We start from the raw sequence: 21,667 nt of genomic DNA on the forward strand, positions 1-21,667 counted from the left end.
GCGGAGCTGGTGGCACTCCCTTCTGAAGAAAATATAGCCCATAACAGGAGGGTGATGTTTTTTTCTTCAGTCACAAACAAGCTGAGGCCCAAGATGGTACTTACACCTAAGCCCTGTGCTCTCAGCCTCTGCTGCTCATCCTAGACACTCCTCCCGTGCTCTCAGGCCACTGCTCCTCTCCCTGGACACTCCCAACTCCATCGGTTGCTGTGCTATGTGTGTGCTCCACCCACCAGACAGTCTTTACCTCCATGCTAGGAAGTTAGGATGACTTCTAAGGCCCTCACTAATCCTGAAGTCTTCATCAATTCCATGTCCTTCCCCTACTGGAGACCACTAGTCAAAGAAATTGAGGGCAACTAGAACTTTTCCTTGTCAGTTATGAAAACCAAAGCTAGCTTCCTAAGCCCTGTGATGCATAGAACGGGCTGGATCATTTTAGGTGTGTTTGTAAATTCTGAATAGTTCTTGAAAAAGGAATAATGGTCCCGAACTTCCTTCAGTAACCCAAAGGTTATACTTTATGAAGTGTCTTTTTGTCAATTTCTAGTTTGTCCAAAAGACCAAAAGTGACTTTCCTATGGGTTCTCCCTGGGCTTCTATATTACACTCCTGTGTGAGGCTCTGAGCTGTCATAGGATCCCTCTTTTCCCAGCTTGCTATCTTTCCCATTCCTTGGCACTTGCTTGTGTCTCAACCTTAAGCACCCTGTCCCCTCCCTTCTCCCCCATCCAGAGCAACAAGAAATGCACACAAGGATGGGCCTGGATAGCACCTTGTTTGGATGAGAAAGGAATCCAAAAAGAATAGAAAGAGCAGCCGGGAGGTGGTGGCGCACTCGGGAGGCAGAGACAGGTGGATCTCTGTGAGTTCGAGGCCAGGCTGGACCAACAGCCTCCAAAACAATACAGAGAAACCCTGTCTCGTAAAACCAAAAAAAAAAAAAAAAAAAAAAAAAAAAAGAATACAAAGAGCAAATGGAAATGCTTTCAGAGTGGGGGCCCAGATTATGAAATTCTCTTATTGCCTTAGGGTTACGGACCTGAAATATCTGTGATAGCTACCATGCAAATAAGTCTACTAACAATGGAAGGAATTTCTACACAAACCTCAAATAAATAGCAATATGAGACATGGGCAAAGTGAGGTAAATCATATGCATGATTTTTATAATTGGAGACTATTGTGATTAAACATATTTAACTTTAAAAGAAAGCTAAAAATTATGCCCATAAAGTATTTGTGAAGGTGGCTTTGAAGGAGCAAAAGGCTAGAAAGGATTGAAATGGGATAAAATAGCAAGACTGATGACTAGGTTACAGTGACCTATAGCCACCCAAAAGGATACTATGGGAACTGCTCAGATTATAATCTGTAGAACAAAAGTGTTCATGGTGGAGGTCTGGAAATGGGATTCAAATTGCATATCTTGCAATACATCCTGTGATTGAATTTATAAAAAATAGTTTCCCCCGTCAAGACCAGGCTGGAGAAACCCACAGAAACAGTTGACCTGAACAAGGATGAGCTCATGGACCCCAGACTGATGTCTGGGAAACCAGCATAGGACTGACGCAGACCCCCTGATCGTGGGTGTCAGTTAGGAGGCCTGGGAAATCTATGGAGCCTCTGGCAGTGGATCAGTATTTATCCCTAGTATACGAATGGACTTTGGGAGTCTATTCCACATAGAGGGATATTCTCTCAGCCTAGACACACGGGGAAGGGTCTAGGCCCTGCTCCAAAGGATATGACAGACTTTGAGATCCCCCATGGAAGGCCTCACTCTCCCTGGGGAGCAGAAAGGGGCTGAGATAGTGGGTTGGTGGGGGGCAGGAGAGGAGGGGAATGAGAGGGAACTGGGATTAACATGTAAAACAAGCTTGTTTCTAATTCCAATTAAAAAATATGAACCCCCCCAAAAAGAACCCAACAACGAAAATACAAGAACAAGAAGATAGCGATTCCCTATCTGACTGGTGGCAAGTACACAGAGACCCGACGGGACCTGAAGCAAGCAACGCAGGGTCAAAGAAGGATACGTGCCCCAAGAGGAGGTCCCAGTCTATGAAAACAAGTATGTGAAGTGTTTTAAGAGTAAGTCAGAACTTCCTCCTGGGCTGAGCCCTGAGGACATTACACTGGTCACCCCATCCAGACCCGAAGGTGGTGAAGCAGGCCTCTCCACGACAGCCAAAGGCAACCTGAAGCAGAAGGAGAAGAGGCAGCAGTGAGAGAGCGAGGCGGAGGCCTTGAGCAGGGAGACACTGTCCAAACACCCAGCGCCCTCCAAGGCTCCCAGGCCATCCCTCTAGCTGCCCCTGATGCATCCGACTCTGCTGCCACCACAGAGAAAGCCAAGGAGACAAGAACCTGAGGAAGAAGCTGCGGCAGGTGGAGGAGCTTGAGGCAGCCCATCCAGGCTGGGGAGGTCAGCCAGCCCAGCAGGGAGCAGCTGGAGAAGCTGGCCCAGCGGAGGGCTCTGGAAGAGGAGCTGGAAGACTTGGAGCTGGGCCTTTGAGGCTTCAGGAGCAAGGGAGTGGACTGCAGAACAAACCATGGGGTGCTCTGGGGTCCAGGGAGTGTGGGTCACAGCAGTCAGGAGGGGCACCCCCATACTGGCTCACTTCCCCCTGTGGCCCAACTCCGTCCTCCAGAGCCCCAGGCTCTCCTTCATTCCGTCCCCTTTTCTTCTCAGCTCCTAATTTTTAGACTTTCCCCCTCCTATTCCCAGGGTTCAGATTCTCAGTGACGACCCTAGGTACCTCTGCTGCTGATCTGGGTGTCTTTTTGAAAAGAAAACCAGTGGGGGAAGGCTGTTAGAGATATGAGGTTGAGGGTACAGGAGTACCCCAAGTCTTAGAGTCTTCATTCCTATTCAGTGTTTATCAGTTATTTCCCTGGCCATTCTCTCTCTCTTTCTTCTTCTTCTTCTTCTTCTTCTTCTTCTTCTTCTTCTTCTTCTTCTTCTTCTTCTTCTTCTTCTTCTTCTTCTTCTTCTTCTTCCTCCTCCTCCTCCTCCTCCTCCTCCTCCTTCTTCTTCTTCTTCTCCTTCTCCTTCTCCTTCTCCTTCTCCTTCTCCTTCTCCTCCTCCTCCTCCTTCAAGAAAGTAAGAATAAATTCAAAATTCAAATACAACAACAACAACAACAACAAACAAATGAAAAACCAACCCCCCCAATTTTCTCCCTGTATGAATCAAGGCCAGAAGTAAAAAGATAATAACATGTTAGAAAGAGGTGGAAAACATCGTATCTATATTATTTCTTGTGTTTGCTGATCAATGAACCAAAGTGATGCTACTTTGATTGCTTCCATCATAAACAATGAATTAAATTATTTTGATCTTAAGTATGTTAGATATAATCAGGACTTAGTAAAGTAAATGGAAAGACAAAACATAAGTAGTAGTGAATAATACAGCAAACAAATATTTATCTAATACCTATCAGATCTTAATATTTTAATACAGGCTTGGTTGGTATTCTAAAAACTATAGCACTATAGATATAAAAGGTTATCACTAATGCCCCTTGGGTTAAAAAAATGAAGATTTACTTGTTTAATGATTTAGTCATTTTTTCCTCTAGTATCTTTTTATATTAATAACTTTCAGAAAGACAGAGGAAGTGAGCTTTATTTAACTAAGCTTCGTTTCTCAGCTCAGGTCCTGGCTCTGAATGTGCTGTATCTCTCACTATAGACATAGGGTAAACTACCCGATCTTTGATTTTCTTATGTATTAAGTGAGGCAGAAGGGATTCAGCATATCTCAGAAGGTAACCAGAAAAATCAATGTAATCATTGGTGTTGAATTTGGAGTTTCCAAGCTGGGTAGCTGCGGTTTCAGCTAGAGCAGCTTCACTAGGATGAACCCTTAGGATCCTTAGAAGACCCTTGTCTGCCCGAGATGTTCTAGGAAATACCATCTTAGGCAACTCTAGGGTCTTATAGTACCATGCTAGTTCAGGCTGGAATCTCAGTTTTCCACCAAGGAAGAAGGGTGTGGTAATACATTATTTATGATTTATTAAAGCTTGCCTGAGGATTCAGAAAGCAAAAAGGCAAAGTCAGCCTCAAGTTATTGAGATCAGGCAGTGGTGGTACATACCTTTAATCCCAGAACTCAGGAGACAAAGGGCAGATGGATCTCTTTGAGTTCAAGGCCACCCAAGGGCTGCATGAGATTGAATCAGTCTAAAAGAGTAACAGAGTTCAATGCCTTTAATCCCAGCACTAGAGAGGTATAAAAGATAGGAGCAGGGCCTTCAGTAGTCAGTCTCGGGATTCTCCAGCCACATCAAGGAGAGCAAAGCAGTCTGGGACTGCAGTCTGAGGTTTGGTGGAGCCAGGATTGCCTTTCAGTCTGAGGTAGAGGTAAGAGCTAGTGGCTTGGCTGCTTTGCTTCTCTGATCTTCAGCTTGAAGCTTGAACCCCAATATCAATCTCTGGGTCTTTTATTTGTCATGCTACACTTGGAAATAAAACACATGTTTCTTTTTGAAGCTAACAAATTCTGGCTTCTTGACTTGGTCTTTCCTTTCACATTTTATCGTCCTAGCAAGAAGTTTGATGGCACTTTCAGTGTGCTGCCTGGAGCCTTCTCAGTTGGCTTGAGGTCATCAGGGACCTTCCTCTACTCTGTTATTGCAGACTACTGGACTGCCAAACTTGCAGCCACCACAGCACAAAGGGCTCTTTTACATGAAGACTCCCATCATGTTTTCACGATTTCCCCCAATGCCTCCTTGACAGACTTCTCAAGTTCCTCAAAGTTTGCACTAATATTCTCTTGGAGGCTCTTAAGTCCCGAAGTCCATGGCATATGTTTTAGGATTTTATTATGATAGCACTTGACTTCTAGGTACAAATACCTATTGCGGAGTAACAACCCGAAAGTTTAGTAGCTTCATGTAACAACCGGGGCAGGGGAAAATGGCTCAATGGATGAAAAAAAAAAACTTGCCACTTAGGCATAAGGCTGTGAGTTGGAGTCCCAGAAGTTATGTTTTTGCTTTTGTTTTTTAAAGCAGCCAGGCATAGTGGTGAATATTTGGAATCTTATGACAGGACAGGCAAAGATAGGATGGCATGTGAACGTGTCCTCTGGCTTCCACATGAAGACATGTACATATGTATCCTCACATGCATATGTACCCACATTAACCCACACATGTGCACCATGTGCACACACAGGCATGCATGGTGGGGGCAGCTAGTCATTGTTCTCATGTGTCTACATTTTGGACAGGACTCAGATGGGTCAGCTCATCGTAGTCTACCCCACGAACCTCTCTCTACAGTACACCGGACTTCCTTTCTGCGTAGAGGCTGGCAACAGAGAAAAAGCACTCCCGAGACAACAGAGCTCCTTAGCAAGGCTTACTACAATAAGTGGACAAGCAAACCCCCGCTCACTGAGCCATTGCTCAGGCCGTCCTATAGTCCTACAAACTCACTGTGGTCCTCCCTAACTTCCTGTGTGAGGGTGACCGTTCTCAGCGCTCCACCGCCCCACCTGCTCCCACCTCCCATTCATCACTTTGTCTTGTTTCCCTCACACGCAACTCAGTTCCTTGTCTGCTTGTAGCTGTGTGCCGCCCACCAATTCCAGCTCCCATGACTCATTATTCCTTCCACAGGAAAGAAAAATGCAGGTGCATCAGAAGAGATACACACCAGACGTTTTTCTTGAGCCCTTTTCCTCCTTCTGTATCTGTCTTTTTCCTCTGTTTCCATTTCAAGGTAGTCATTGAATGTAGGGCCCACCTAGGCTGATAGTCTACACCCTTGTCCAAGTAAGTTTATAATAACAAAGTTCAGGTATTAGGATGTGAATCTTTTTTTTTTTTTTTTTTTTTTTTTTTTTTGCCTATGCCAGAGACTGAGCCTACTGTTTTGTATACGGCAAGCAAAACTGAAGTTGATGAGCTATAGCCCCTACCTCTAACTGTTTCTGAGATGGTCTCATCATGGACTTCCTGGATTTGAGGCTGGCTTGAAACTTGAGCCCCTCCTCCCTCAGCCTCCTCAGTGATGGAAATACAATAACTATACAGAGATGAGCTCCCCTTATCACTTTTTTTTCTAGCTAAGAGGAAACTTCAGAGTGAATAGACCAATGTAGGCTTTTTCAAATTCAGATAAATTTCTCACTGTCCCATCCATTTTGCCTGATCATCTCATGGTGCTTAGTCCAACACTGGGTTGAGCAGTGCTGAATAAACACTCATCAATTAATTGAAATTCTGAATTAGTCAAGAGCGAACTTGTACTATGCTCATAAAAGGACTCCACATGGAAGGAAAAAAAAAAAAAGATCACTTCTGCAAGTTCTTTCAGTCTGTCTAAAAAGGCGTGAGTTGATGACTATTTCCGTTCTTGATTAAAATGATGAAGGGTCCTTATGAAGCGAGAGCCTTGGACGCTTTCCAAGAAGATGCTTCCTCAAAGGGATTAGAAATGAAGGAACAGAAAAGGCAACTTTCCCTTGCCCAGTGTAGTTACCAGCAAACTCACTGGCTTTGAATGCAACTCGGTCATTTGCCAGTCAAATGGACCTAGAAAGTCATCTAAGCTCTTTGGTGACCAAATACAATAATATGTTTATCTCACTGTGTTTTAAAAGAAAAAGAGATAACATTAGCAATAATGCCATGTGTGTGGAAAAGGCTCTTCTAATTGTTTTGTATGTATTAAACCATTATACCCCATAATTATCTATGAGAGAGATATTATTGTTGACCCTATTTTATAGAAACTGAGACAGGCAGTGGTGAGATCAAAGACCAAATGATATATTGTAGTCAAGTTTTGAACTTAGGATGTGTGGCTCCAGGCACCACCTTCTTAACCTTTGCACTCTGTTTTATTGTTTAGGGGTTTCTTAAGATAAATAGGGACACAGTAAGTGATGGAGAATGAGGACTTAAAAGGACAAACTAGGATTTCTGTAGCTGCTGACACTAAATGCTGTCTATCCAGACTGTATAAGGCATCGGACTTGACCTTAGTAAGACCAGGAAGAATGGACTGAGAACAAGATCATGCTGGAACAGGCAAGGACTATAACTGGGCTTGTCTGATCCTCACTGCCTCCTTCCTTTTGATGGAGGTGACCCACCATGTAACTTCACCACAGATCCACATCTGTACCCAGCCTAGGTTGAAGAGACTGAAGAAAGAGAAGTCACCACTGTAGCATCTGGGAAAGAGACTCCTTGGAAATAGAGTGAAGCTCAGGTAGGTGGCCCCAGAACAGTCTTTCCATGATCAGAAGTAGCCAGAAGAGTCATGAGACCTCTTAGTTTTATGTTGGGCGTCAACAGAAGCGGGCCTTCTCTTTCATTCCGTGCTTGTTGGACAAGTGTTAGATAAGTTTGCCCCTCTGAAAATTGGATATTAGTGTGCTTGGGAGGATCAGCTCAGCTGGGGTCAGCAGCAGGGAACCTATGCTCCTTATAATTTCTCCCCTCCAACAACCATACTTTAAATACATATTAATGCTTTCAGACAAGTCTTGTAGAGACATGTCCTCCTTCACGCCCATGGCATTACCATTCTTCTAGGCAGAAATCAAAAGAGTCCCTCCACTGGGTGAAGGCTGTTGCAGAACAGTAAGGCTGGGGATTGGACTTCAAAGGGTTGAGTTACATCAAAATCAGCAGAATCAAGACTAGTACGAGAGGGGCAGCTGGCGGATGGAGGGACTTAAAGCAGTGAGGAGTGGATATGGTGGTGTGCTGGTTGTTTGTGTCAGCTTGACACAACCTAGATATATCTGAGAAGAGGGAGCCTCAGCAGAGAAAAGGCCTGCATAAGACTGGCCTGTAGTTACGTGTGTGAGACCTTTTTTTTTTTTTTTTTTTTTTGACTACTGGTTGATGTAGAAGAAGGACTCAGCCTACTGTGGGTGGTACTGCCCCTGGGTAGGTGGTCCTGGGGTGTGTGATAAAGCAAACTAAAGAAGCCATGTGGAGCAGTCCAGTAGGCATTATTCTTAGTGGCTTCTGCTTCAGTTCCTGCCTCCAGATCTCGGCTTTGAGTTCTTGTCCAGACTTCCGTCAGTGATGGAGTATGACCTCAGAGTTCTAAAATAAACCCGTTCCTCCCCAAGTTGCTCATGTGTGCAGACTTGTGTATGTGGGAGTGTGCTGTCCTGTACGCACATGTATAGAAGTCTGAGGTTGGTGTCTGGTATTGTCCTTTATCAGTCTCTATTTTTAAAGACAGGGTGTATTGTTGAACCTGAAGCTCGCTGATTGGCTAGATTGACTGCCAGTAAACCCTAGGGATCTTCCTCTCTCTGCCTCTTAGAACTTGGATTACAGATGCCTCGATGCTGCCTTTGCTTGTTACCCGTGTACTGGACATCCAAACCCAGGTTCTCATACTTGAAAACCAAACACTTTAACTACCAGATCATCTTCCCAGCCTGAGGAAAGCTTTCTCTTTACTCTGCAGGTGAGGCTGGTCATGGTCACTGACACTGTCTGAATGAGAACTGTTTGTCATAGACCCATGCATTTGGACACAGGGTCCTCAGTTGGTGGCACTGTCTGGAGAGGTGAGGGACAGTCTTGCTTGAGGAAGCACATGACAGGGACTTAGATATGATTTTGTCACCCCACTTCTGGTTTGCTTTCTTCTTCATTCCTTCAACTAGAGATGTGATCTCTCAACTTACCAATCCAGTTACCCTACCTGCCTGCTACCATGTTTCCCCATAGTTACAGACTCTAACCCTCTGGAACTGTATGCTTAGATAAACTCTTCCTTCTCCAACAGCGGTTCTCAACCTGGGAGGTGTGACCACTTTGAGGGGGGGGTCACATATCAGATATCCTGCATATTGGATATGTACATTATGACTCATGACAGTAGCAAAATTATAGTCATGAAGTAGCAGCAGAAATAATGTTATGGTTGGGGGTCACCACAATGTTAGGAACTGTATTAAAGGGTCACAGCATTAGGAAGGTTGAGAACTGTAAGTCGCCTCAGTCAAAGTATTTTTTTTTCACAGCAAAGGAAAGTAACTACCACAGTCATTTTCACAGAAGCACTTTCATTGTTTCACAGCAGTTAGGTGACTTACCCCAAACCATTGTTGTAGCCAAAGGTGAAGCTGGGACTTTAACCCTGGCCTGTCCAAACTCAAAGCCCCTGCTTCCTCTCTCTTCCACCTAAAGTGAGCTAGAATCTTGAACCTGGAGCCTGTGAATGTTGTTGTCAGCTTTGAAAGTCTATGAGATTCTAGGGAATGCGAGGTTTGGCAATTAAAAAATGTTTTCAAATATTTAGCTGAGTTTCTTAGGATCTGTGAGGAGGCTGAGCCATTTCTTTAGAAATGAAGCAAGGCTTTGGGGCTGACTCATTCTGGTTTTTTCTCTTGAAGCTTTTCAATCCCAAATTCAAAGCAAGATGTTAACAATAAACCGACTTTCTAGAAATCAATTGATCGCAATCGCCCTTTTTGCTGCTTTATTTGGGCCACTTTGCAATTACTCGGTATTTTTGGCGGTGGCTGTGTCTTACTTCTCTCACAGGATGACTTCCAGTCTTCTTTTGAGGGTAAAAAAAATAGGTTTTCAAGAGGTGCTTTTAGCCAAAATCACAACGAGCCAAAAAGGAAACAGTTTGTGATTAGCAGGGTTCCCTGCAGCAAATGGGGGGTGTGTGGTGGGGGGTCCATCCTCGTGTGGGGACCCACCCTCGGGTGGTGCCAGGAGAAAATGCCAGAAATGCACACCTGGTGAGCCCAGTCGTACTTTGCTTTGTCTGTTTGTACTCTTCATTTCTTGTGTATTGTTTTGTTCATTTGTGTAATTAATTCAGCATTCAAGTGAGAGTAGGTTTGACTTTTTTTCCCCTTTTTGTCATTGACAAAAATATACCCAATGAAACAGAATCTTTGCATGTATGGGAACTTGGAGTGCTGTAGTTTTGGGTCCTGAGGTGACATCCATTCATTCCCCAAATGTGTATTTAGTATAATTTTGGTCCTTTTGTTGGTTGCTTGGTAGCCAGGCACCATCAACTCAGCTCTTATCTGCTCTCTGGCCCACTTGAGCACACATTTTGATCAGAGGTCTCCTTCCCCAGGCACTTGCCACACAGATCCCGTAATTGCACAATGCCAGCGGATGTCAATAGTTCATGGAGGCATCTTAATGAGACCTCCTTTGGGCCGGCTCATGCTCCATTTGCCTGTCCAAGCAGATGCACAGGAAGTATATCACCACTGTGAAGACAAGCAAGTAGAGGCTGGGAGTAGCAGAAGTCCCTGCCCAAGGTCCCAGAGCCACCAGGTGGTGACACTCCTCTCATGGGCCAGGCCTTCTCTCTGCTTCTCATCCTCTGAAGTCAGGTCTGTATGGCAGAGGTGGACCTGCTCAAATTTCCTAGCTGCTTCTCTTTGAAGGTCAATGCTTTGTCCAATAGCCAGTCCTTGGGTAAGATATGCACCTGGACTCCCCCCAGTCTCCACCCTAACACCCCACCTCCCCCAGCCACCCCTACTGCAAGAATGAGAACTCTATCTCTGCAGAAACCTAACAGTGTGTGTTTGGGTAAAGCCAGAGGTGGCACGAACACTCTCCTATCTCTGCCTCCCACCTGGCTCATGTCCCACGCACTCCTAAGCAGCTCTAGTAGAGAGGTGACACGAAGACAGGAGAAACAGACTCTGTTAACAAAACACCCAGGAGTATCACCAAGAGCCGGTCCTTCTAAGCGGGGGAGAAGATGGGTTTTGTTTGCTTGCTTTTGAGATAGGATCTCACTGTGGTCCAGGCTGTCCTGGATCTTGATTGTGTGACTCAGACTGGCTTGAAACTCATAGCAATCCTCCTGCCTCAGAATTCCAAGTGTTGGGACATGAGTCACCACTGCATCCGGCTGCAGAAATGTCTCGGTAAAGGCGCTTCACCTGGTCCCGACAGAAGGCTGACTTGCTTTTTTTGTTTTCAGCATCCTACTCACCATGGAAACCATTTGATGCTCGGAGGATGCAGCCGTGCAAGCCTACCACAGACAGCATGGCTGGGAGACAGAGACGAAACAAGGCTGGAGTGTGGGAGGCTGGTTAGCAGAGGGCTTCTTGGAGGAGAACAAATAGGACCTGGGAGGAGGGCGATTCTGGAAACGTTGGTGGGGTTGCCAGAGCAGCATCAGCTGTGCTGTCTTCCTGGCGGGACACCTACCTCTTCCATCCCTACCCCTGTGCCCTCTGGGTGTGTGTTGCCCTGAGCTGACAGGGGAAGGTGCTCTGAGACAGCCTCTGACAAAGACGCCTTGACTGTTGGCAGGCAAGATTTTCTGAAGCAGCTTCCATAGCAACCAGAGGCAATGGGAGAAGCTGCAGGAAGGCCCTGGTTGCTTAGCAAAGGATGGCTGCTTGGGAGGTGGCACCTGCCCTGAGGGGAATGAGGAGGCTGAGAGTGTTGTCCATTGTTCCCCTCTCCCGAATGAAGAAGGGACCTTGAGGCCCCTGCCTGCAGCCTGCCTCTTTTCACTTTGCATAACCCTGGCTCTGTCTCACGCATGGTGGCTACTTTATTGGATTTTTTTTTTTTGGTTTTTCAAGACAGGGTTTCTCTGTGGCTTTGGAGGCTGCCCTGGAACTCTTGTAGACCAGGCTGACCTCAAACCCACACAGATCCGCTTGCCTCTGCCTCCCAAGTGCTGGAATTAAAGGCGTGAGCCACCACCTCCCGGCCATTGGACATTCTTTCTAGACTCAGTTCATACTGGTTTCCAGCAGTCTTCTATCTCCATGCCTTGTCTTGGACCAAGGTGTGAGCAACCCATAGGCTCAGTCATCATGAGGAGAATGGACCCCAGGCAGGGCGTTCAGAGGTTCTGGGACTAGGGTTAGACAGAGGGGCGCACAGGCTTCAGGGTGAGAACACATCCTTTCTGGCAGACAGATTTCATGCCCAGTGGGAGAGAGTCTTGCTTCAAGGGGTCCATGGGTACCCAGAGCCAAACTTGAGGCAGGACTCTAGTTCCTGGGAACTAAGATGTTCTTTGTGATCTATAGACTATATGTCTTCATTAAGCAAGCAGTCTCTTTATAGCTGGAAACTGGCAAGTCCATTCTCGTGATGGCATAGACAGATGTTCCAGGAGATAGCATTCAGGGACCATTGGCTAACAGCACACCAAGAAGTACTCAGAGTAGAAGCTTCAGGAGTTTCTCCTCCACCCCTTGGAGCCCGCCCCCAACCTGGCTCTCAAGGAGACAGGTAATGGATAGCCTTGGGCAGAGGCTGAGGCTTCCCCCCACATCCTTCCCTAGCATGGCTTGCTTAAGTTGCATGCTGGGAAGGTGTGAGGATGGAGAGAAGCTGGAAGAGACGGTCGTCTCGCTTGTGAGAATGATTGCCTCCGTGGGTCTGACTACCTTTGGTAAGAAGTGTGTCTGACCCCTTCCTACATTCTTGGTACCTCTAACAAGGAAAAGACTTTGGAAATGTTGTTGAGCAGGAGAGTGAACGGAACAAGCAGGTTGAAGTGGACAGGGGAGAGGGAGTGGGACAGGAGCCACAGCTGGCAGCCAGTGGGAACAACAGCTGGACCAAAAAATACACAGGCTAGGTCTGTGGCAAGGGGGATTAAATGCTGGATCCTAGGAAAGGGGATTCAGCTCTTGCAGTACTCTTTTTATTCTGCTTAATATTAGGGGAAGCTCCAAGTCATGAATAGTTGCCAGACCACAAGTAGGTTCTACAAAACCACAGCTACCAATGGGTATTGTAGTACAGGGCACTTCTGAGCCAGATTGGTACCTGCCCTTACAGCCCACATGGTTCATCCTTACCTAGCACCCAGGCCTGGCTGCTGGTGCAGACAAAGCTTTTGTCCCTCTGACCAACTTGCAGAGTTGGGTAGCATCTAAGTACTCCAGGCCTCTCACAGGCGGGTGGGCTCACCCCTCTACCACTACACACACCACTTTCATTTGCTCTAAAAAAAAAAAAAAGTCAAACCGCTGGGAGTGAATTTAGTGGTTGTGAAATTTAAAGAGGCAAGTGCGGAGCTGGGAGGCATTTCCTTAAGCACAAAGTAATGAAGTGTCCTGCCAGCCCGCCCAGCAGTGCACATGGTTAACATTAGTGCAGAGGGAAGCCCTTCCCCAGTCCCCAGGGAGGGGCCCTTCCCCAGGGAGGCCCTCACAGAGGCCGGAGGAGGCCTTTCACACAGATGCTGTCGTTCAGTGAGGAGTACACACCTGTTTGTCGGTCTGTCTGTAATTCAGTTTTCAGGCATCCCTGTCCCATTCATGTTCATGTAGCTGCAGAGAACCCACTGTAGGTGCAGGGCAGGCCTGCAGCTCAGGACACGCCAGTGAGTAAAAGGCAATTGTGTGTTTTGGGCGAACAGGATTCTGCAGTTCCAGAAAGAACATGCAAATAGGTAGCACTCCCCCAAATGCAGTACCCGAGTAATGTTTCCTGGGAAGGGACAGTCTGCTTCTAAGGAGTGGTGGCTTTCAAGAATATTCAGACACAAGGGCCAGGTATACAAGGGAGGGGCAAAGAGGCCTTTGTTGAATTTAGGAGTAAAACAGGAAGCTAAGCAGAAGACCCTTCCCCATGACACAGGGGATCCCATCACAGACAACCCTCAGGCCATGCTTAGGACTTTGAACCTTGCCTTACAGAAGACAAAGGCATTGACAACCTCCTCATTTTCCTTGTTATTGTGAAGGGAATCTTTGACCACCATAGCTTTCTCTTGTTGGTTACACCCTTAGAAGCCTGAACTTGGAGGATCCTTCTCCAAGAGTTGGGCCTTCTTGAGTTTCTACTGCTCTTGAACAACACCTGAACTTCCTAGTACCTTTATATGGCCACTCATGACCAGTCCCAAGCCCCAGTACTCCACGGGGTGGGGGTGGGGGGCAGCCCCTGGGCTCACAGCCCTTTCCCTGCAGGGTGCTACCAGAACATCTGCTCAGGCCAAAGAGCAAGACCTCTCGTTTCCACTTGTCATTCTTCTCTCTGTTGCTTCTCTTTAAAATAATAATTGTTGTTTTTCAAGGGAGACGTTATGGCCCGTGGAGCTGCGGAAATGTTGGCAGGCCTGAGTCATTAGGACTCGGCCCTCATGCCCCTGTGTCCCTGGGGGCCTTAGCTCATCAGCCACAGGTGGTGACAGCTCCAGGCCTGGTGTTCCAATCTCTTGGCCTGCAGAATTGTGTGTGTGTGTGTGTGTGTGTGTGTGTGTGTACATGCATGCACGCGTTTTCTAGACCTTTTTAGAAAAGAGGGCCAACATCTGGCCTCCATTATGTATGGGAGACCCTCCTCACATCAGGACCCACAGGTTGTCCAAGCTTTAGGTGGATGTGGGAAGAACCCTTCCTCTCTTGTTCCTCACTGCAATAGCTTCAGTCGCGAGCAATGGTAGATACTGTGCCTACCACCCATAACCACAGATGCCCATAGCCCGGGGTTCAAAAAGCCTGCTTGCTTTAAAAGATACAAACAGAACAGTTAGTTTTTATTTTAAAAGTATTGATTTGGAAGACTGTAAAATGTTAAAGGTCACTTATAAGTCAACCAGTGCAGAATTAGATAAGCTAGTAATTGCTGAATGCTGATGGTGTATGTACGTTCCTCCCCTCATGATATTCCCTCTTTTCATCCTTCCATCCTCCCTCACTTTCTTTTTACTGTGTGTGCGTGTGCACGCGTGTGTGCGTATATGCATGTTCATGTTCTTGTGGGTGTGTGTGTGTCCTTGCAACTTGCACAGTTGCTGCACACACACAGGTGTGGAAGTAGAGACCAATGTTGAGTGTCTTCCTCAACTGCTCTTCACCTTCTGTCTTGAGACAGAGTCTCTCACTGAACAAGAAGCTCACAGATGCAGTTAGGTTGGCCAGCCAGTAAGATTCCAACATCTGCCTCTCTGCCTCCCTTGAGGGGATTACAAATGTGTGATGCTGCACACGGCTGGGGATCCAAACTCAGGCCCTCATAATTGCACCACAAGCACTTTACGGATTGAGCCATCTTCCCAACCCACCGCTCCTGGGGTTCTTTTCCTCATTTGAATCAGGGTCTCACTACGTTGTCTAGTCTGACTGATCGTCCTGCCTTAGCCTCCCAAAAGCAGAGATTACATGTCTGCGTCACCACGTTAGCTCTAGATGATTCCTTAGGAAATAAGCTAGTTTCTCTTGACAGGGGTAGAGTCCAAAAGTATTTGTGACCTGGCCTGAGGGTCACTTAGTATGTCTGAGGGAGCTGGACCCTACTTGATGACTCAGAACACACATAGGTCTTATGAAGCTGCCACTGTCACCGCCATCCCCACCCACTCCCAGAGCTTCTGCTGTCATTGTCACACCCCTGCGGCACTACCTCTATCCATCACCATTGCTCCACCCCTGCTAGCCGCTTTCATCTTCCTCTGGGACTTCCAGCATCACTGTCACTTATCCTCCTGCCAGGTCTGGAACCATTGCTAGCCCTGTTGTTGCCAGGGAAACAACACCATCACCCTAACACTGCTATTTGCTCACATGTCAATGTCATTTCTTCATGGGCAAATCTCTTTTTCTACCCAGGAACTCACCTGACCCTGCTCACACCTGGTGAAGTGTCGTACCACTGGACGATTTTAATGATCTGAGACCTGTCATTTAGCACATACGAGCCAAGGAAGTATATAGGTTGTTTGTAGGGCTCAATCACGTCTGACGAGGAGCCCGTTTCCATTCTACTATGGAGGATGGGAAGGGGGGATGGAGAGGTGGAGAGGAGCCATTGACTCCTTGGTGGGCTTCACTCTCTTCATTGTCAGCCATCTCTGAAGCCTGGAGCTCTAGGAAGAGTAAAGGCCCAGTACTGGTACAGAGAGGACCAGAGGAGAGAGAATTTAACACACACACTTACCGACTTCTGTGTCTGAACCTGCTACTCACTTCAACAAAGCCTCCAGCCACATAGCAAGTTCCTGTTTAGAGCATCCAAAGCTGTGTAGACACAGAAAGAGGTTTCCTAAAGCCACTCAGTGAGTGACCACTGGAGGAGGCACCCAAGCTCGAGTGTCCACACTCCTGAGCTAGGTCTTGCTTGGGGCAGAGGCTGTAACCCATCAGACTTACCACACAGGGTCACATTCTATCCAGATCTAGGAGACCATGTGCAGAAGGGAAGTTTGCCACTCTGGGGTCCTAGAAAAGGCCTTGAGTAGTCAAAATTAGCCTCCTTCATTCTGTTTTCCTGGCTAGTCACTATTGTAACTAAAGAAATGGCCATGTGATGAAATTCTGTCAAATGGGAAGTATAGGAGCCCTGCTAGGGCTTCCGGGAAAGGCTTTCTGAAATGTTTTTTTACCTCTAAAAGGGGACATGAGAAAGGGACATGCTTCTTTCTGGTCTTTTGAAATCGTTGCATGAGGCTGTGATCTTCGGATCTATTGTAGCCATCTTGTGACCATGAGGAGGAAAGGTCTGGAAATAAAAGTATCTTGTTGAGAATAGAAAGAAGGGACCCAGGGCTTCAGTGATGTCCTTAAACTGCTGGACTGGCCAACCCCATCCTCCATCTGGGTTATTAGCGAGATAAATTTAGTTCTACATTAAAAAATAATTTTTGTTTTTTCTTTTAATTGTTTAAGCCATCTTTAGCTTAGTCTTTTACTCAAAGCTGAGAACAATCAAGATGATTCAATGATAGAGATCCTATCTATTCTGGGTCTTTGCCAGGGTTATTCCCTTCAACAAAAAAAGAAAAAAATGGATTATTTCCTTATCCATCTGGTGAACTTGTCCCTAAAAACCAGCACAGTTGTTGCTTCCCTGAACTCTTTCCTGAAAGTTATTGTGTAAAAAGTGATCATTTTCCTCTGTAAACACTCAGGCCCCCTAGTCTGTATCTACATGGATTGTGTCACTAGAACCTTTGAGAAGCCTAGGGTACCATATGTTACTAGGAGAGCTGGGTTCCCTCTCTGGTTCTTAGTCTCACTGATAAAAGAATTCAAGAGCAGACTTGGGAGCAACTTTATTAGACTTTGAAAGAAAAATCCTAGGGCAGGCAAGCTGTAAATATCAATGACTGCCCAGGAAGGGAGATAGATGAGAGGAAGAGAGAAAGTCATGCTATTTATTAAACAGTTCCATGTTGGGAAAAGAGTGAGAATGTGCAGGAAAACACATCCAGGCTATGACCTGTCTCTGAAAGAAAAAGAGAGAGAAGAAAAAGGAAGAGCTCTTCTTTTTCTGGACTAGGGGAAAAAAAGGCAGGATTAACATAGCTGCATGGGCTGTGACTCCAAAAGATACTATAGCCAGAGCAGTTTCTGGGAAGGGGAAGTACATTATCTGATTAAAGGGATAATTATTCCTCCCATTCTTTAGCATAGCATAAGGTGAATCAGCCTTTCTGAGTTGTGATCTCTTTGCCAGGTGATTGACTGGTCTAGCTGGATTAACTTTTTATGTTTTGGTATCTTGTGATATTCAGTCTTCACTGAGGACCAGAGGTAGAACTTATATTCTATTTTTTTTTAACCAAGAGGAAATGACTTTGCTTCAATAGGCCTCAATTAGGGCCCAAATAGCTCCACATTTTCATATGGTGATTTAAATCCTATGAAAAGACAGAAGTTAGTGTTTACATTTTCTAAGGTCACCAGGGAAATAGGAGGTGTAGGTCCAAAAGCACAAAGTTGGAATGTTTCAGTAAAACATTGCTCAGGATTGTTCAGGGCTCTGTCTCCCCTCCTATCCTCATTAGATCTTGAGAGCTTACACATCTCTTTCTGAAGCTATTAGCACAGAAGCCTGTATTGGATTGAATTGAATCAAGTGGCCCAAGGGATGAGAGAATCAATGACTGTAAAGTAAGCAACAACCCTGGACAGAGCTAAGTTGATAAAGCCACTGATATTAACTCCTTTTTAGAAAATAGATGTTTTCTGATCTTTCTCCCTCTCTCTCCTGGTTTCTTCTTCTTCTTCTTCTTCTTCTTCTTCTTCTTCTTCTTCTTCTTCTTCTTCTTCTTCTTCTTCTTCTTCTTCTTCTTCCTCCTCCTCCTCCTCCTCCTCCTCCTCCTTCTTTTTCTACTTCTTCTTGACATAAGTTAGTGTTATCTGAGAAGAGGGCACCCAAACTGAGGAAATAGCTCCATATAATTGGCCTGTATCAAGCCTATGGCACATTTTTTGAATTTGTGATTGATGTCAGGGGACCCAGTCTGTTGTGGGTGATGCAACCCCTGGGTAGTTGATCCTAGGATGTATAAGAGCTAAGCAAGCTACAAGGAGCAAGCCAGTAAGTAATGATTTTCCAAGGCCTCTGCATCAGCTCCTTCCTCTGGGCTCCTGTCTTGAGTCTTTCCTTGACTTCCCTGATAATGGACTACAAGCTATAAGATTAAAACATCAACAACAACAACAAACCCAAAACCTTTCTCCCAAAGTTGCTTTCGGTCATGGTGTTTTATCACAGTAATAGAAACCCAGATTAAGACATCTTCCAAAAAACAATTTTAATGACAAGATTGTATTCTTTCCTCTATACAGCCCTTATCTTTCACTAAGGTACTATATACCTGAATGGGGAACTCCATAGACATTCCCAACTTCATGGAAGTCAGCTCTGCACTGCCTGTCGGGTCACTTTATCCACTGTATTTCAACCTCCCATAACCTGGGGGTTATCATTCTGTCCCAACTGCCCCAAATCGTCTTGAGACCCTGGGAAACCAAGAGTATGAAAAAAATCTGTACCAAGGGCTGTGCTCAGGCCTGTCTGATTTTGGGAACCATATAGTCCCATCTGACATTTTGGGCACCTGTCACCTCTTGCTGAATCTGAGGAGCAGTCAGCCTTCCCCATTCCAGGGTCAGCCAACCCTCAGAGATAGAAATTGACTCAAATAGTTGAGTGTAATAGCTCACATCTGCAGCCCCAGAACCTGGGAGGCTGAGGCCAGAGAACAGGTGTGAGTTTGAAGCCAGGTGATTCCCTAAAACCAGTCTGAGAGGTGGCTGAGGTCCCCTTCCTGGAGGAGGTAGCAGGGGCAAGCTCCAGGCTCTGTTCCATTTTGGAGAGCACACTTGGAGGGGAATAAAGGCACTCTAATGAAAACAAAACACTTCCAAAAGGGAGTTTCCTGTTGGAACTTCCTGGCTATTCCCAAGACTGTGACAGTGGAAACACCGGACTGTGGGGGGGGTCAAATGACAGTCATAGTCATCGTGTCCCCTTTCTGGATAGGGATGACAACTGCCGTTATCAGAGTAGGTGACCTGAAACGGACAAGTCAACTCACATCACAGTAACTGATGCTTCTGCCTCTCCTGCCAAGAGGAGCAATTAACTGCCTGGTGACTACTCATCTTGGCCAAAGACTGCATTTTTCTGAGTTGGAAAAGTGGTGAACTCTGGTTCATAAGCTGTAAACAGAAGTCTGAGGCCATCTTACACTCTCCCTTCCTTGTCAAACACCATTGGTGACCACCCTGTGACTCTACCTCCTTCTTTACAACTCTCTGGTAGATCTCTTTGTTATTGGCCCACATCACAGCCTGTCCATTATTGCCTTGGCATTACCAACAATCTTGATGAACTTCACTCCCCTGCTTCTTTTTCTTGTGCCCTCCACGCAGACTTCAGGGAAATGGGACAATGCCCTAAAACTGCCCGAGACCTTTCCATGAGTGCCCATCACCTTCCAAGTAGAGGAAAGCCATTGTCTCTGCATGTCAGCTTCTCTTTCCCAACCACGCCACATATCCCAAACCAGATAGCCCTCTTCATACGGTGTGTCCCCGAATAGGCTTTCCCTGTAGACATTTACTGGATTTCTTTACTAACATGGCTTTACAAAGAACATAAATGAAACAGCTTAAGCGATAGAAACCTGTTGTCTCACAGTGCCAGAGACAACTAGCCCAAGGTCAGGATGTGAGAAGGGACATGATTTTCCTGAAGACTTTGGGGTTGAAATGTCCCAGGTTCCCATCTTAGCTTCTGGTGATTGTTGGCAGGTTTTGGTTTCTCCTCTGTACCTCTGGGCATTGAATGCGTCGTCTCTTGTGTGTATATGTATACACATGTTCGCCTTTATTAAAAACCCCAGTTCTATTTGATTAGAATCCATTCTAATGACCTCTTTTTATCTGGATTCTCTCCATAAAGACCACATCTCCTAATAAGGTCATACTCTGAAGTCTTGGAGGTAGGGAGAAGGGACAGAACTAAACCATAATACTTCCTATTTAAGATTTCTCGGAACAGCATGAAGTGGGTAAAGGCGCCTGTTGCTAAGTCCTCTAGACCCGCATGGTAGGAGTGAACTGACTGCTCAAAATTGTCTATGGTCTTCTACACAGGCACTTTGGTGTGCATGGACCAACTCTTCTCTAAATAAAATTTAAAATACTGGAAAATCTATTCCCCAAAACTCTAGGACAACAAGGCCACTTCCTCTTTTGTCTGCTCTGGATCTGTGTAGAAGGCCACAGAGGACCCTAAGATGGGTTATCAGCTTATGTCCATTTTATTTATTAGACTTCCTTCACAACCAGGAGAAGACTATTCGCATCACCAGTCTCTAGAACCATGCCAGTCACAACCCAGTTAGCAGTTGTTGCTGGAGCTATGAAGCACTGACTGTGTGACGCTCTTGGTGACTAAGTGAATTGACAGTGTTCCTCTCACTTGATTTCCTCTAGGGCCCCAATTTGTTTCCATGGTCGCTGACTGGTCTCCTACCCCCAGCATTCCCAATTTGGATTAAGCAATCTGTATGACTACAAGACTCACAGCGCTATCCCCCAGAGTGAACGGGTGAAGCTCAGTGTTTGCTTGCAGGATAAATGGATGACGAGATAAACAAACTTTGTATATACCCACAGGCACACACACTCACAGAACTGGCTTCTACGCTTGCGGAGAACCATTCTACCACCTGTTGCCTGTCAGCTAAAGAAGTAGGAAGCCCAGTGTTATGATCCAGCCTGAGTCTGAAGACCCGAGACCGGTGAAAAGAGATATGGGAACACTGGTGAGAGGCTAGGAGTTCAAAGACCCCAAAGATCTGACATCTGAAGGCAAGAGAAGATGGGTGTCCCGCTCAAAAATCTTTTTCCTGCCTTATTCGGGTCCTCAGTGGATTGCATGGGTGTCCATCCACATTGGTGAGGGCAGGCCATCTTTATTCTATCTCCTCTGTGTTCCTAGACACAAGTGTTTCTTCGGTTACCAGCCATCCTGAGCCCAGTTCCGTCGCCTTTAATAGATAAAATGCTTGTCAGCAAGGGCTATATTCAAAGTAGTTAATAATTGACTAACAATAATATTCAGAGCTAACCAGTTAAACAGGACATCCCCCAAACAATTTCTAGCAATTAATGAGGAACATGACAGTGGTGTTTTCTTCATCCTGATATTAGGAAACAGAATTGAATATGCAATGTGCCAGACACAACTTCAAGATGGCCTCCCATGACCTTTAAACTGATATTACTCCTGAGATTAGACCATATAGGGGTGTGGACTGAGAGAGATGTTGACCACACAGGCTCATGTAATGGTACGACTGGACCCCAGTTGGTGGTATGCCTTCAGAAAGTCGGGTTGTGTAGCCTACAGGAAGTAGAGCCTTGTTGGGGGAAGTGAGTTACTGGGTGGGTGGGCTT

At 45.9% G+C, this 21,667-nt stretch overlaps 1 pseudogene; it reads left to right on the forward strand.

Annotated features, from left to right (window-relative positions):
• The first annotated feature begins 1,985 nt into the window (after positions 1-1,985).
• LOC101833919 lies at positions 1,986-2,521 on the forward strand (annotated as a pseudogene).
• Positions 2,522-21,667: the final 19,146 nt, after the last annotated feature.

The sequence above is a fragment of the Mesocricetus auratus genome, unplaced genomic scaffold, assembly GCF_017639785.1.
Source record: "Mesocricetus auratus isolate SY011 unplaced genomic scaffold, BCM_Maur_2.0 Super-Scaffold_100024, whole genome shotgun sequence".
Lineage (NCBI taxonomy): Eukaryota > Metazoa > Chordata > Mammalia > Rodentia > Cricetidae > Mesocricetus > Mesocricetus auratus.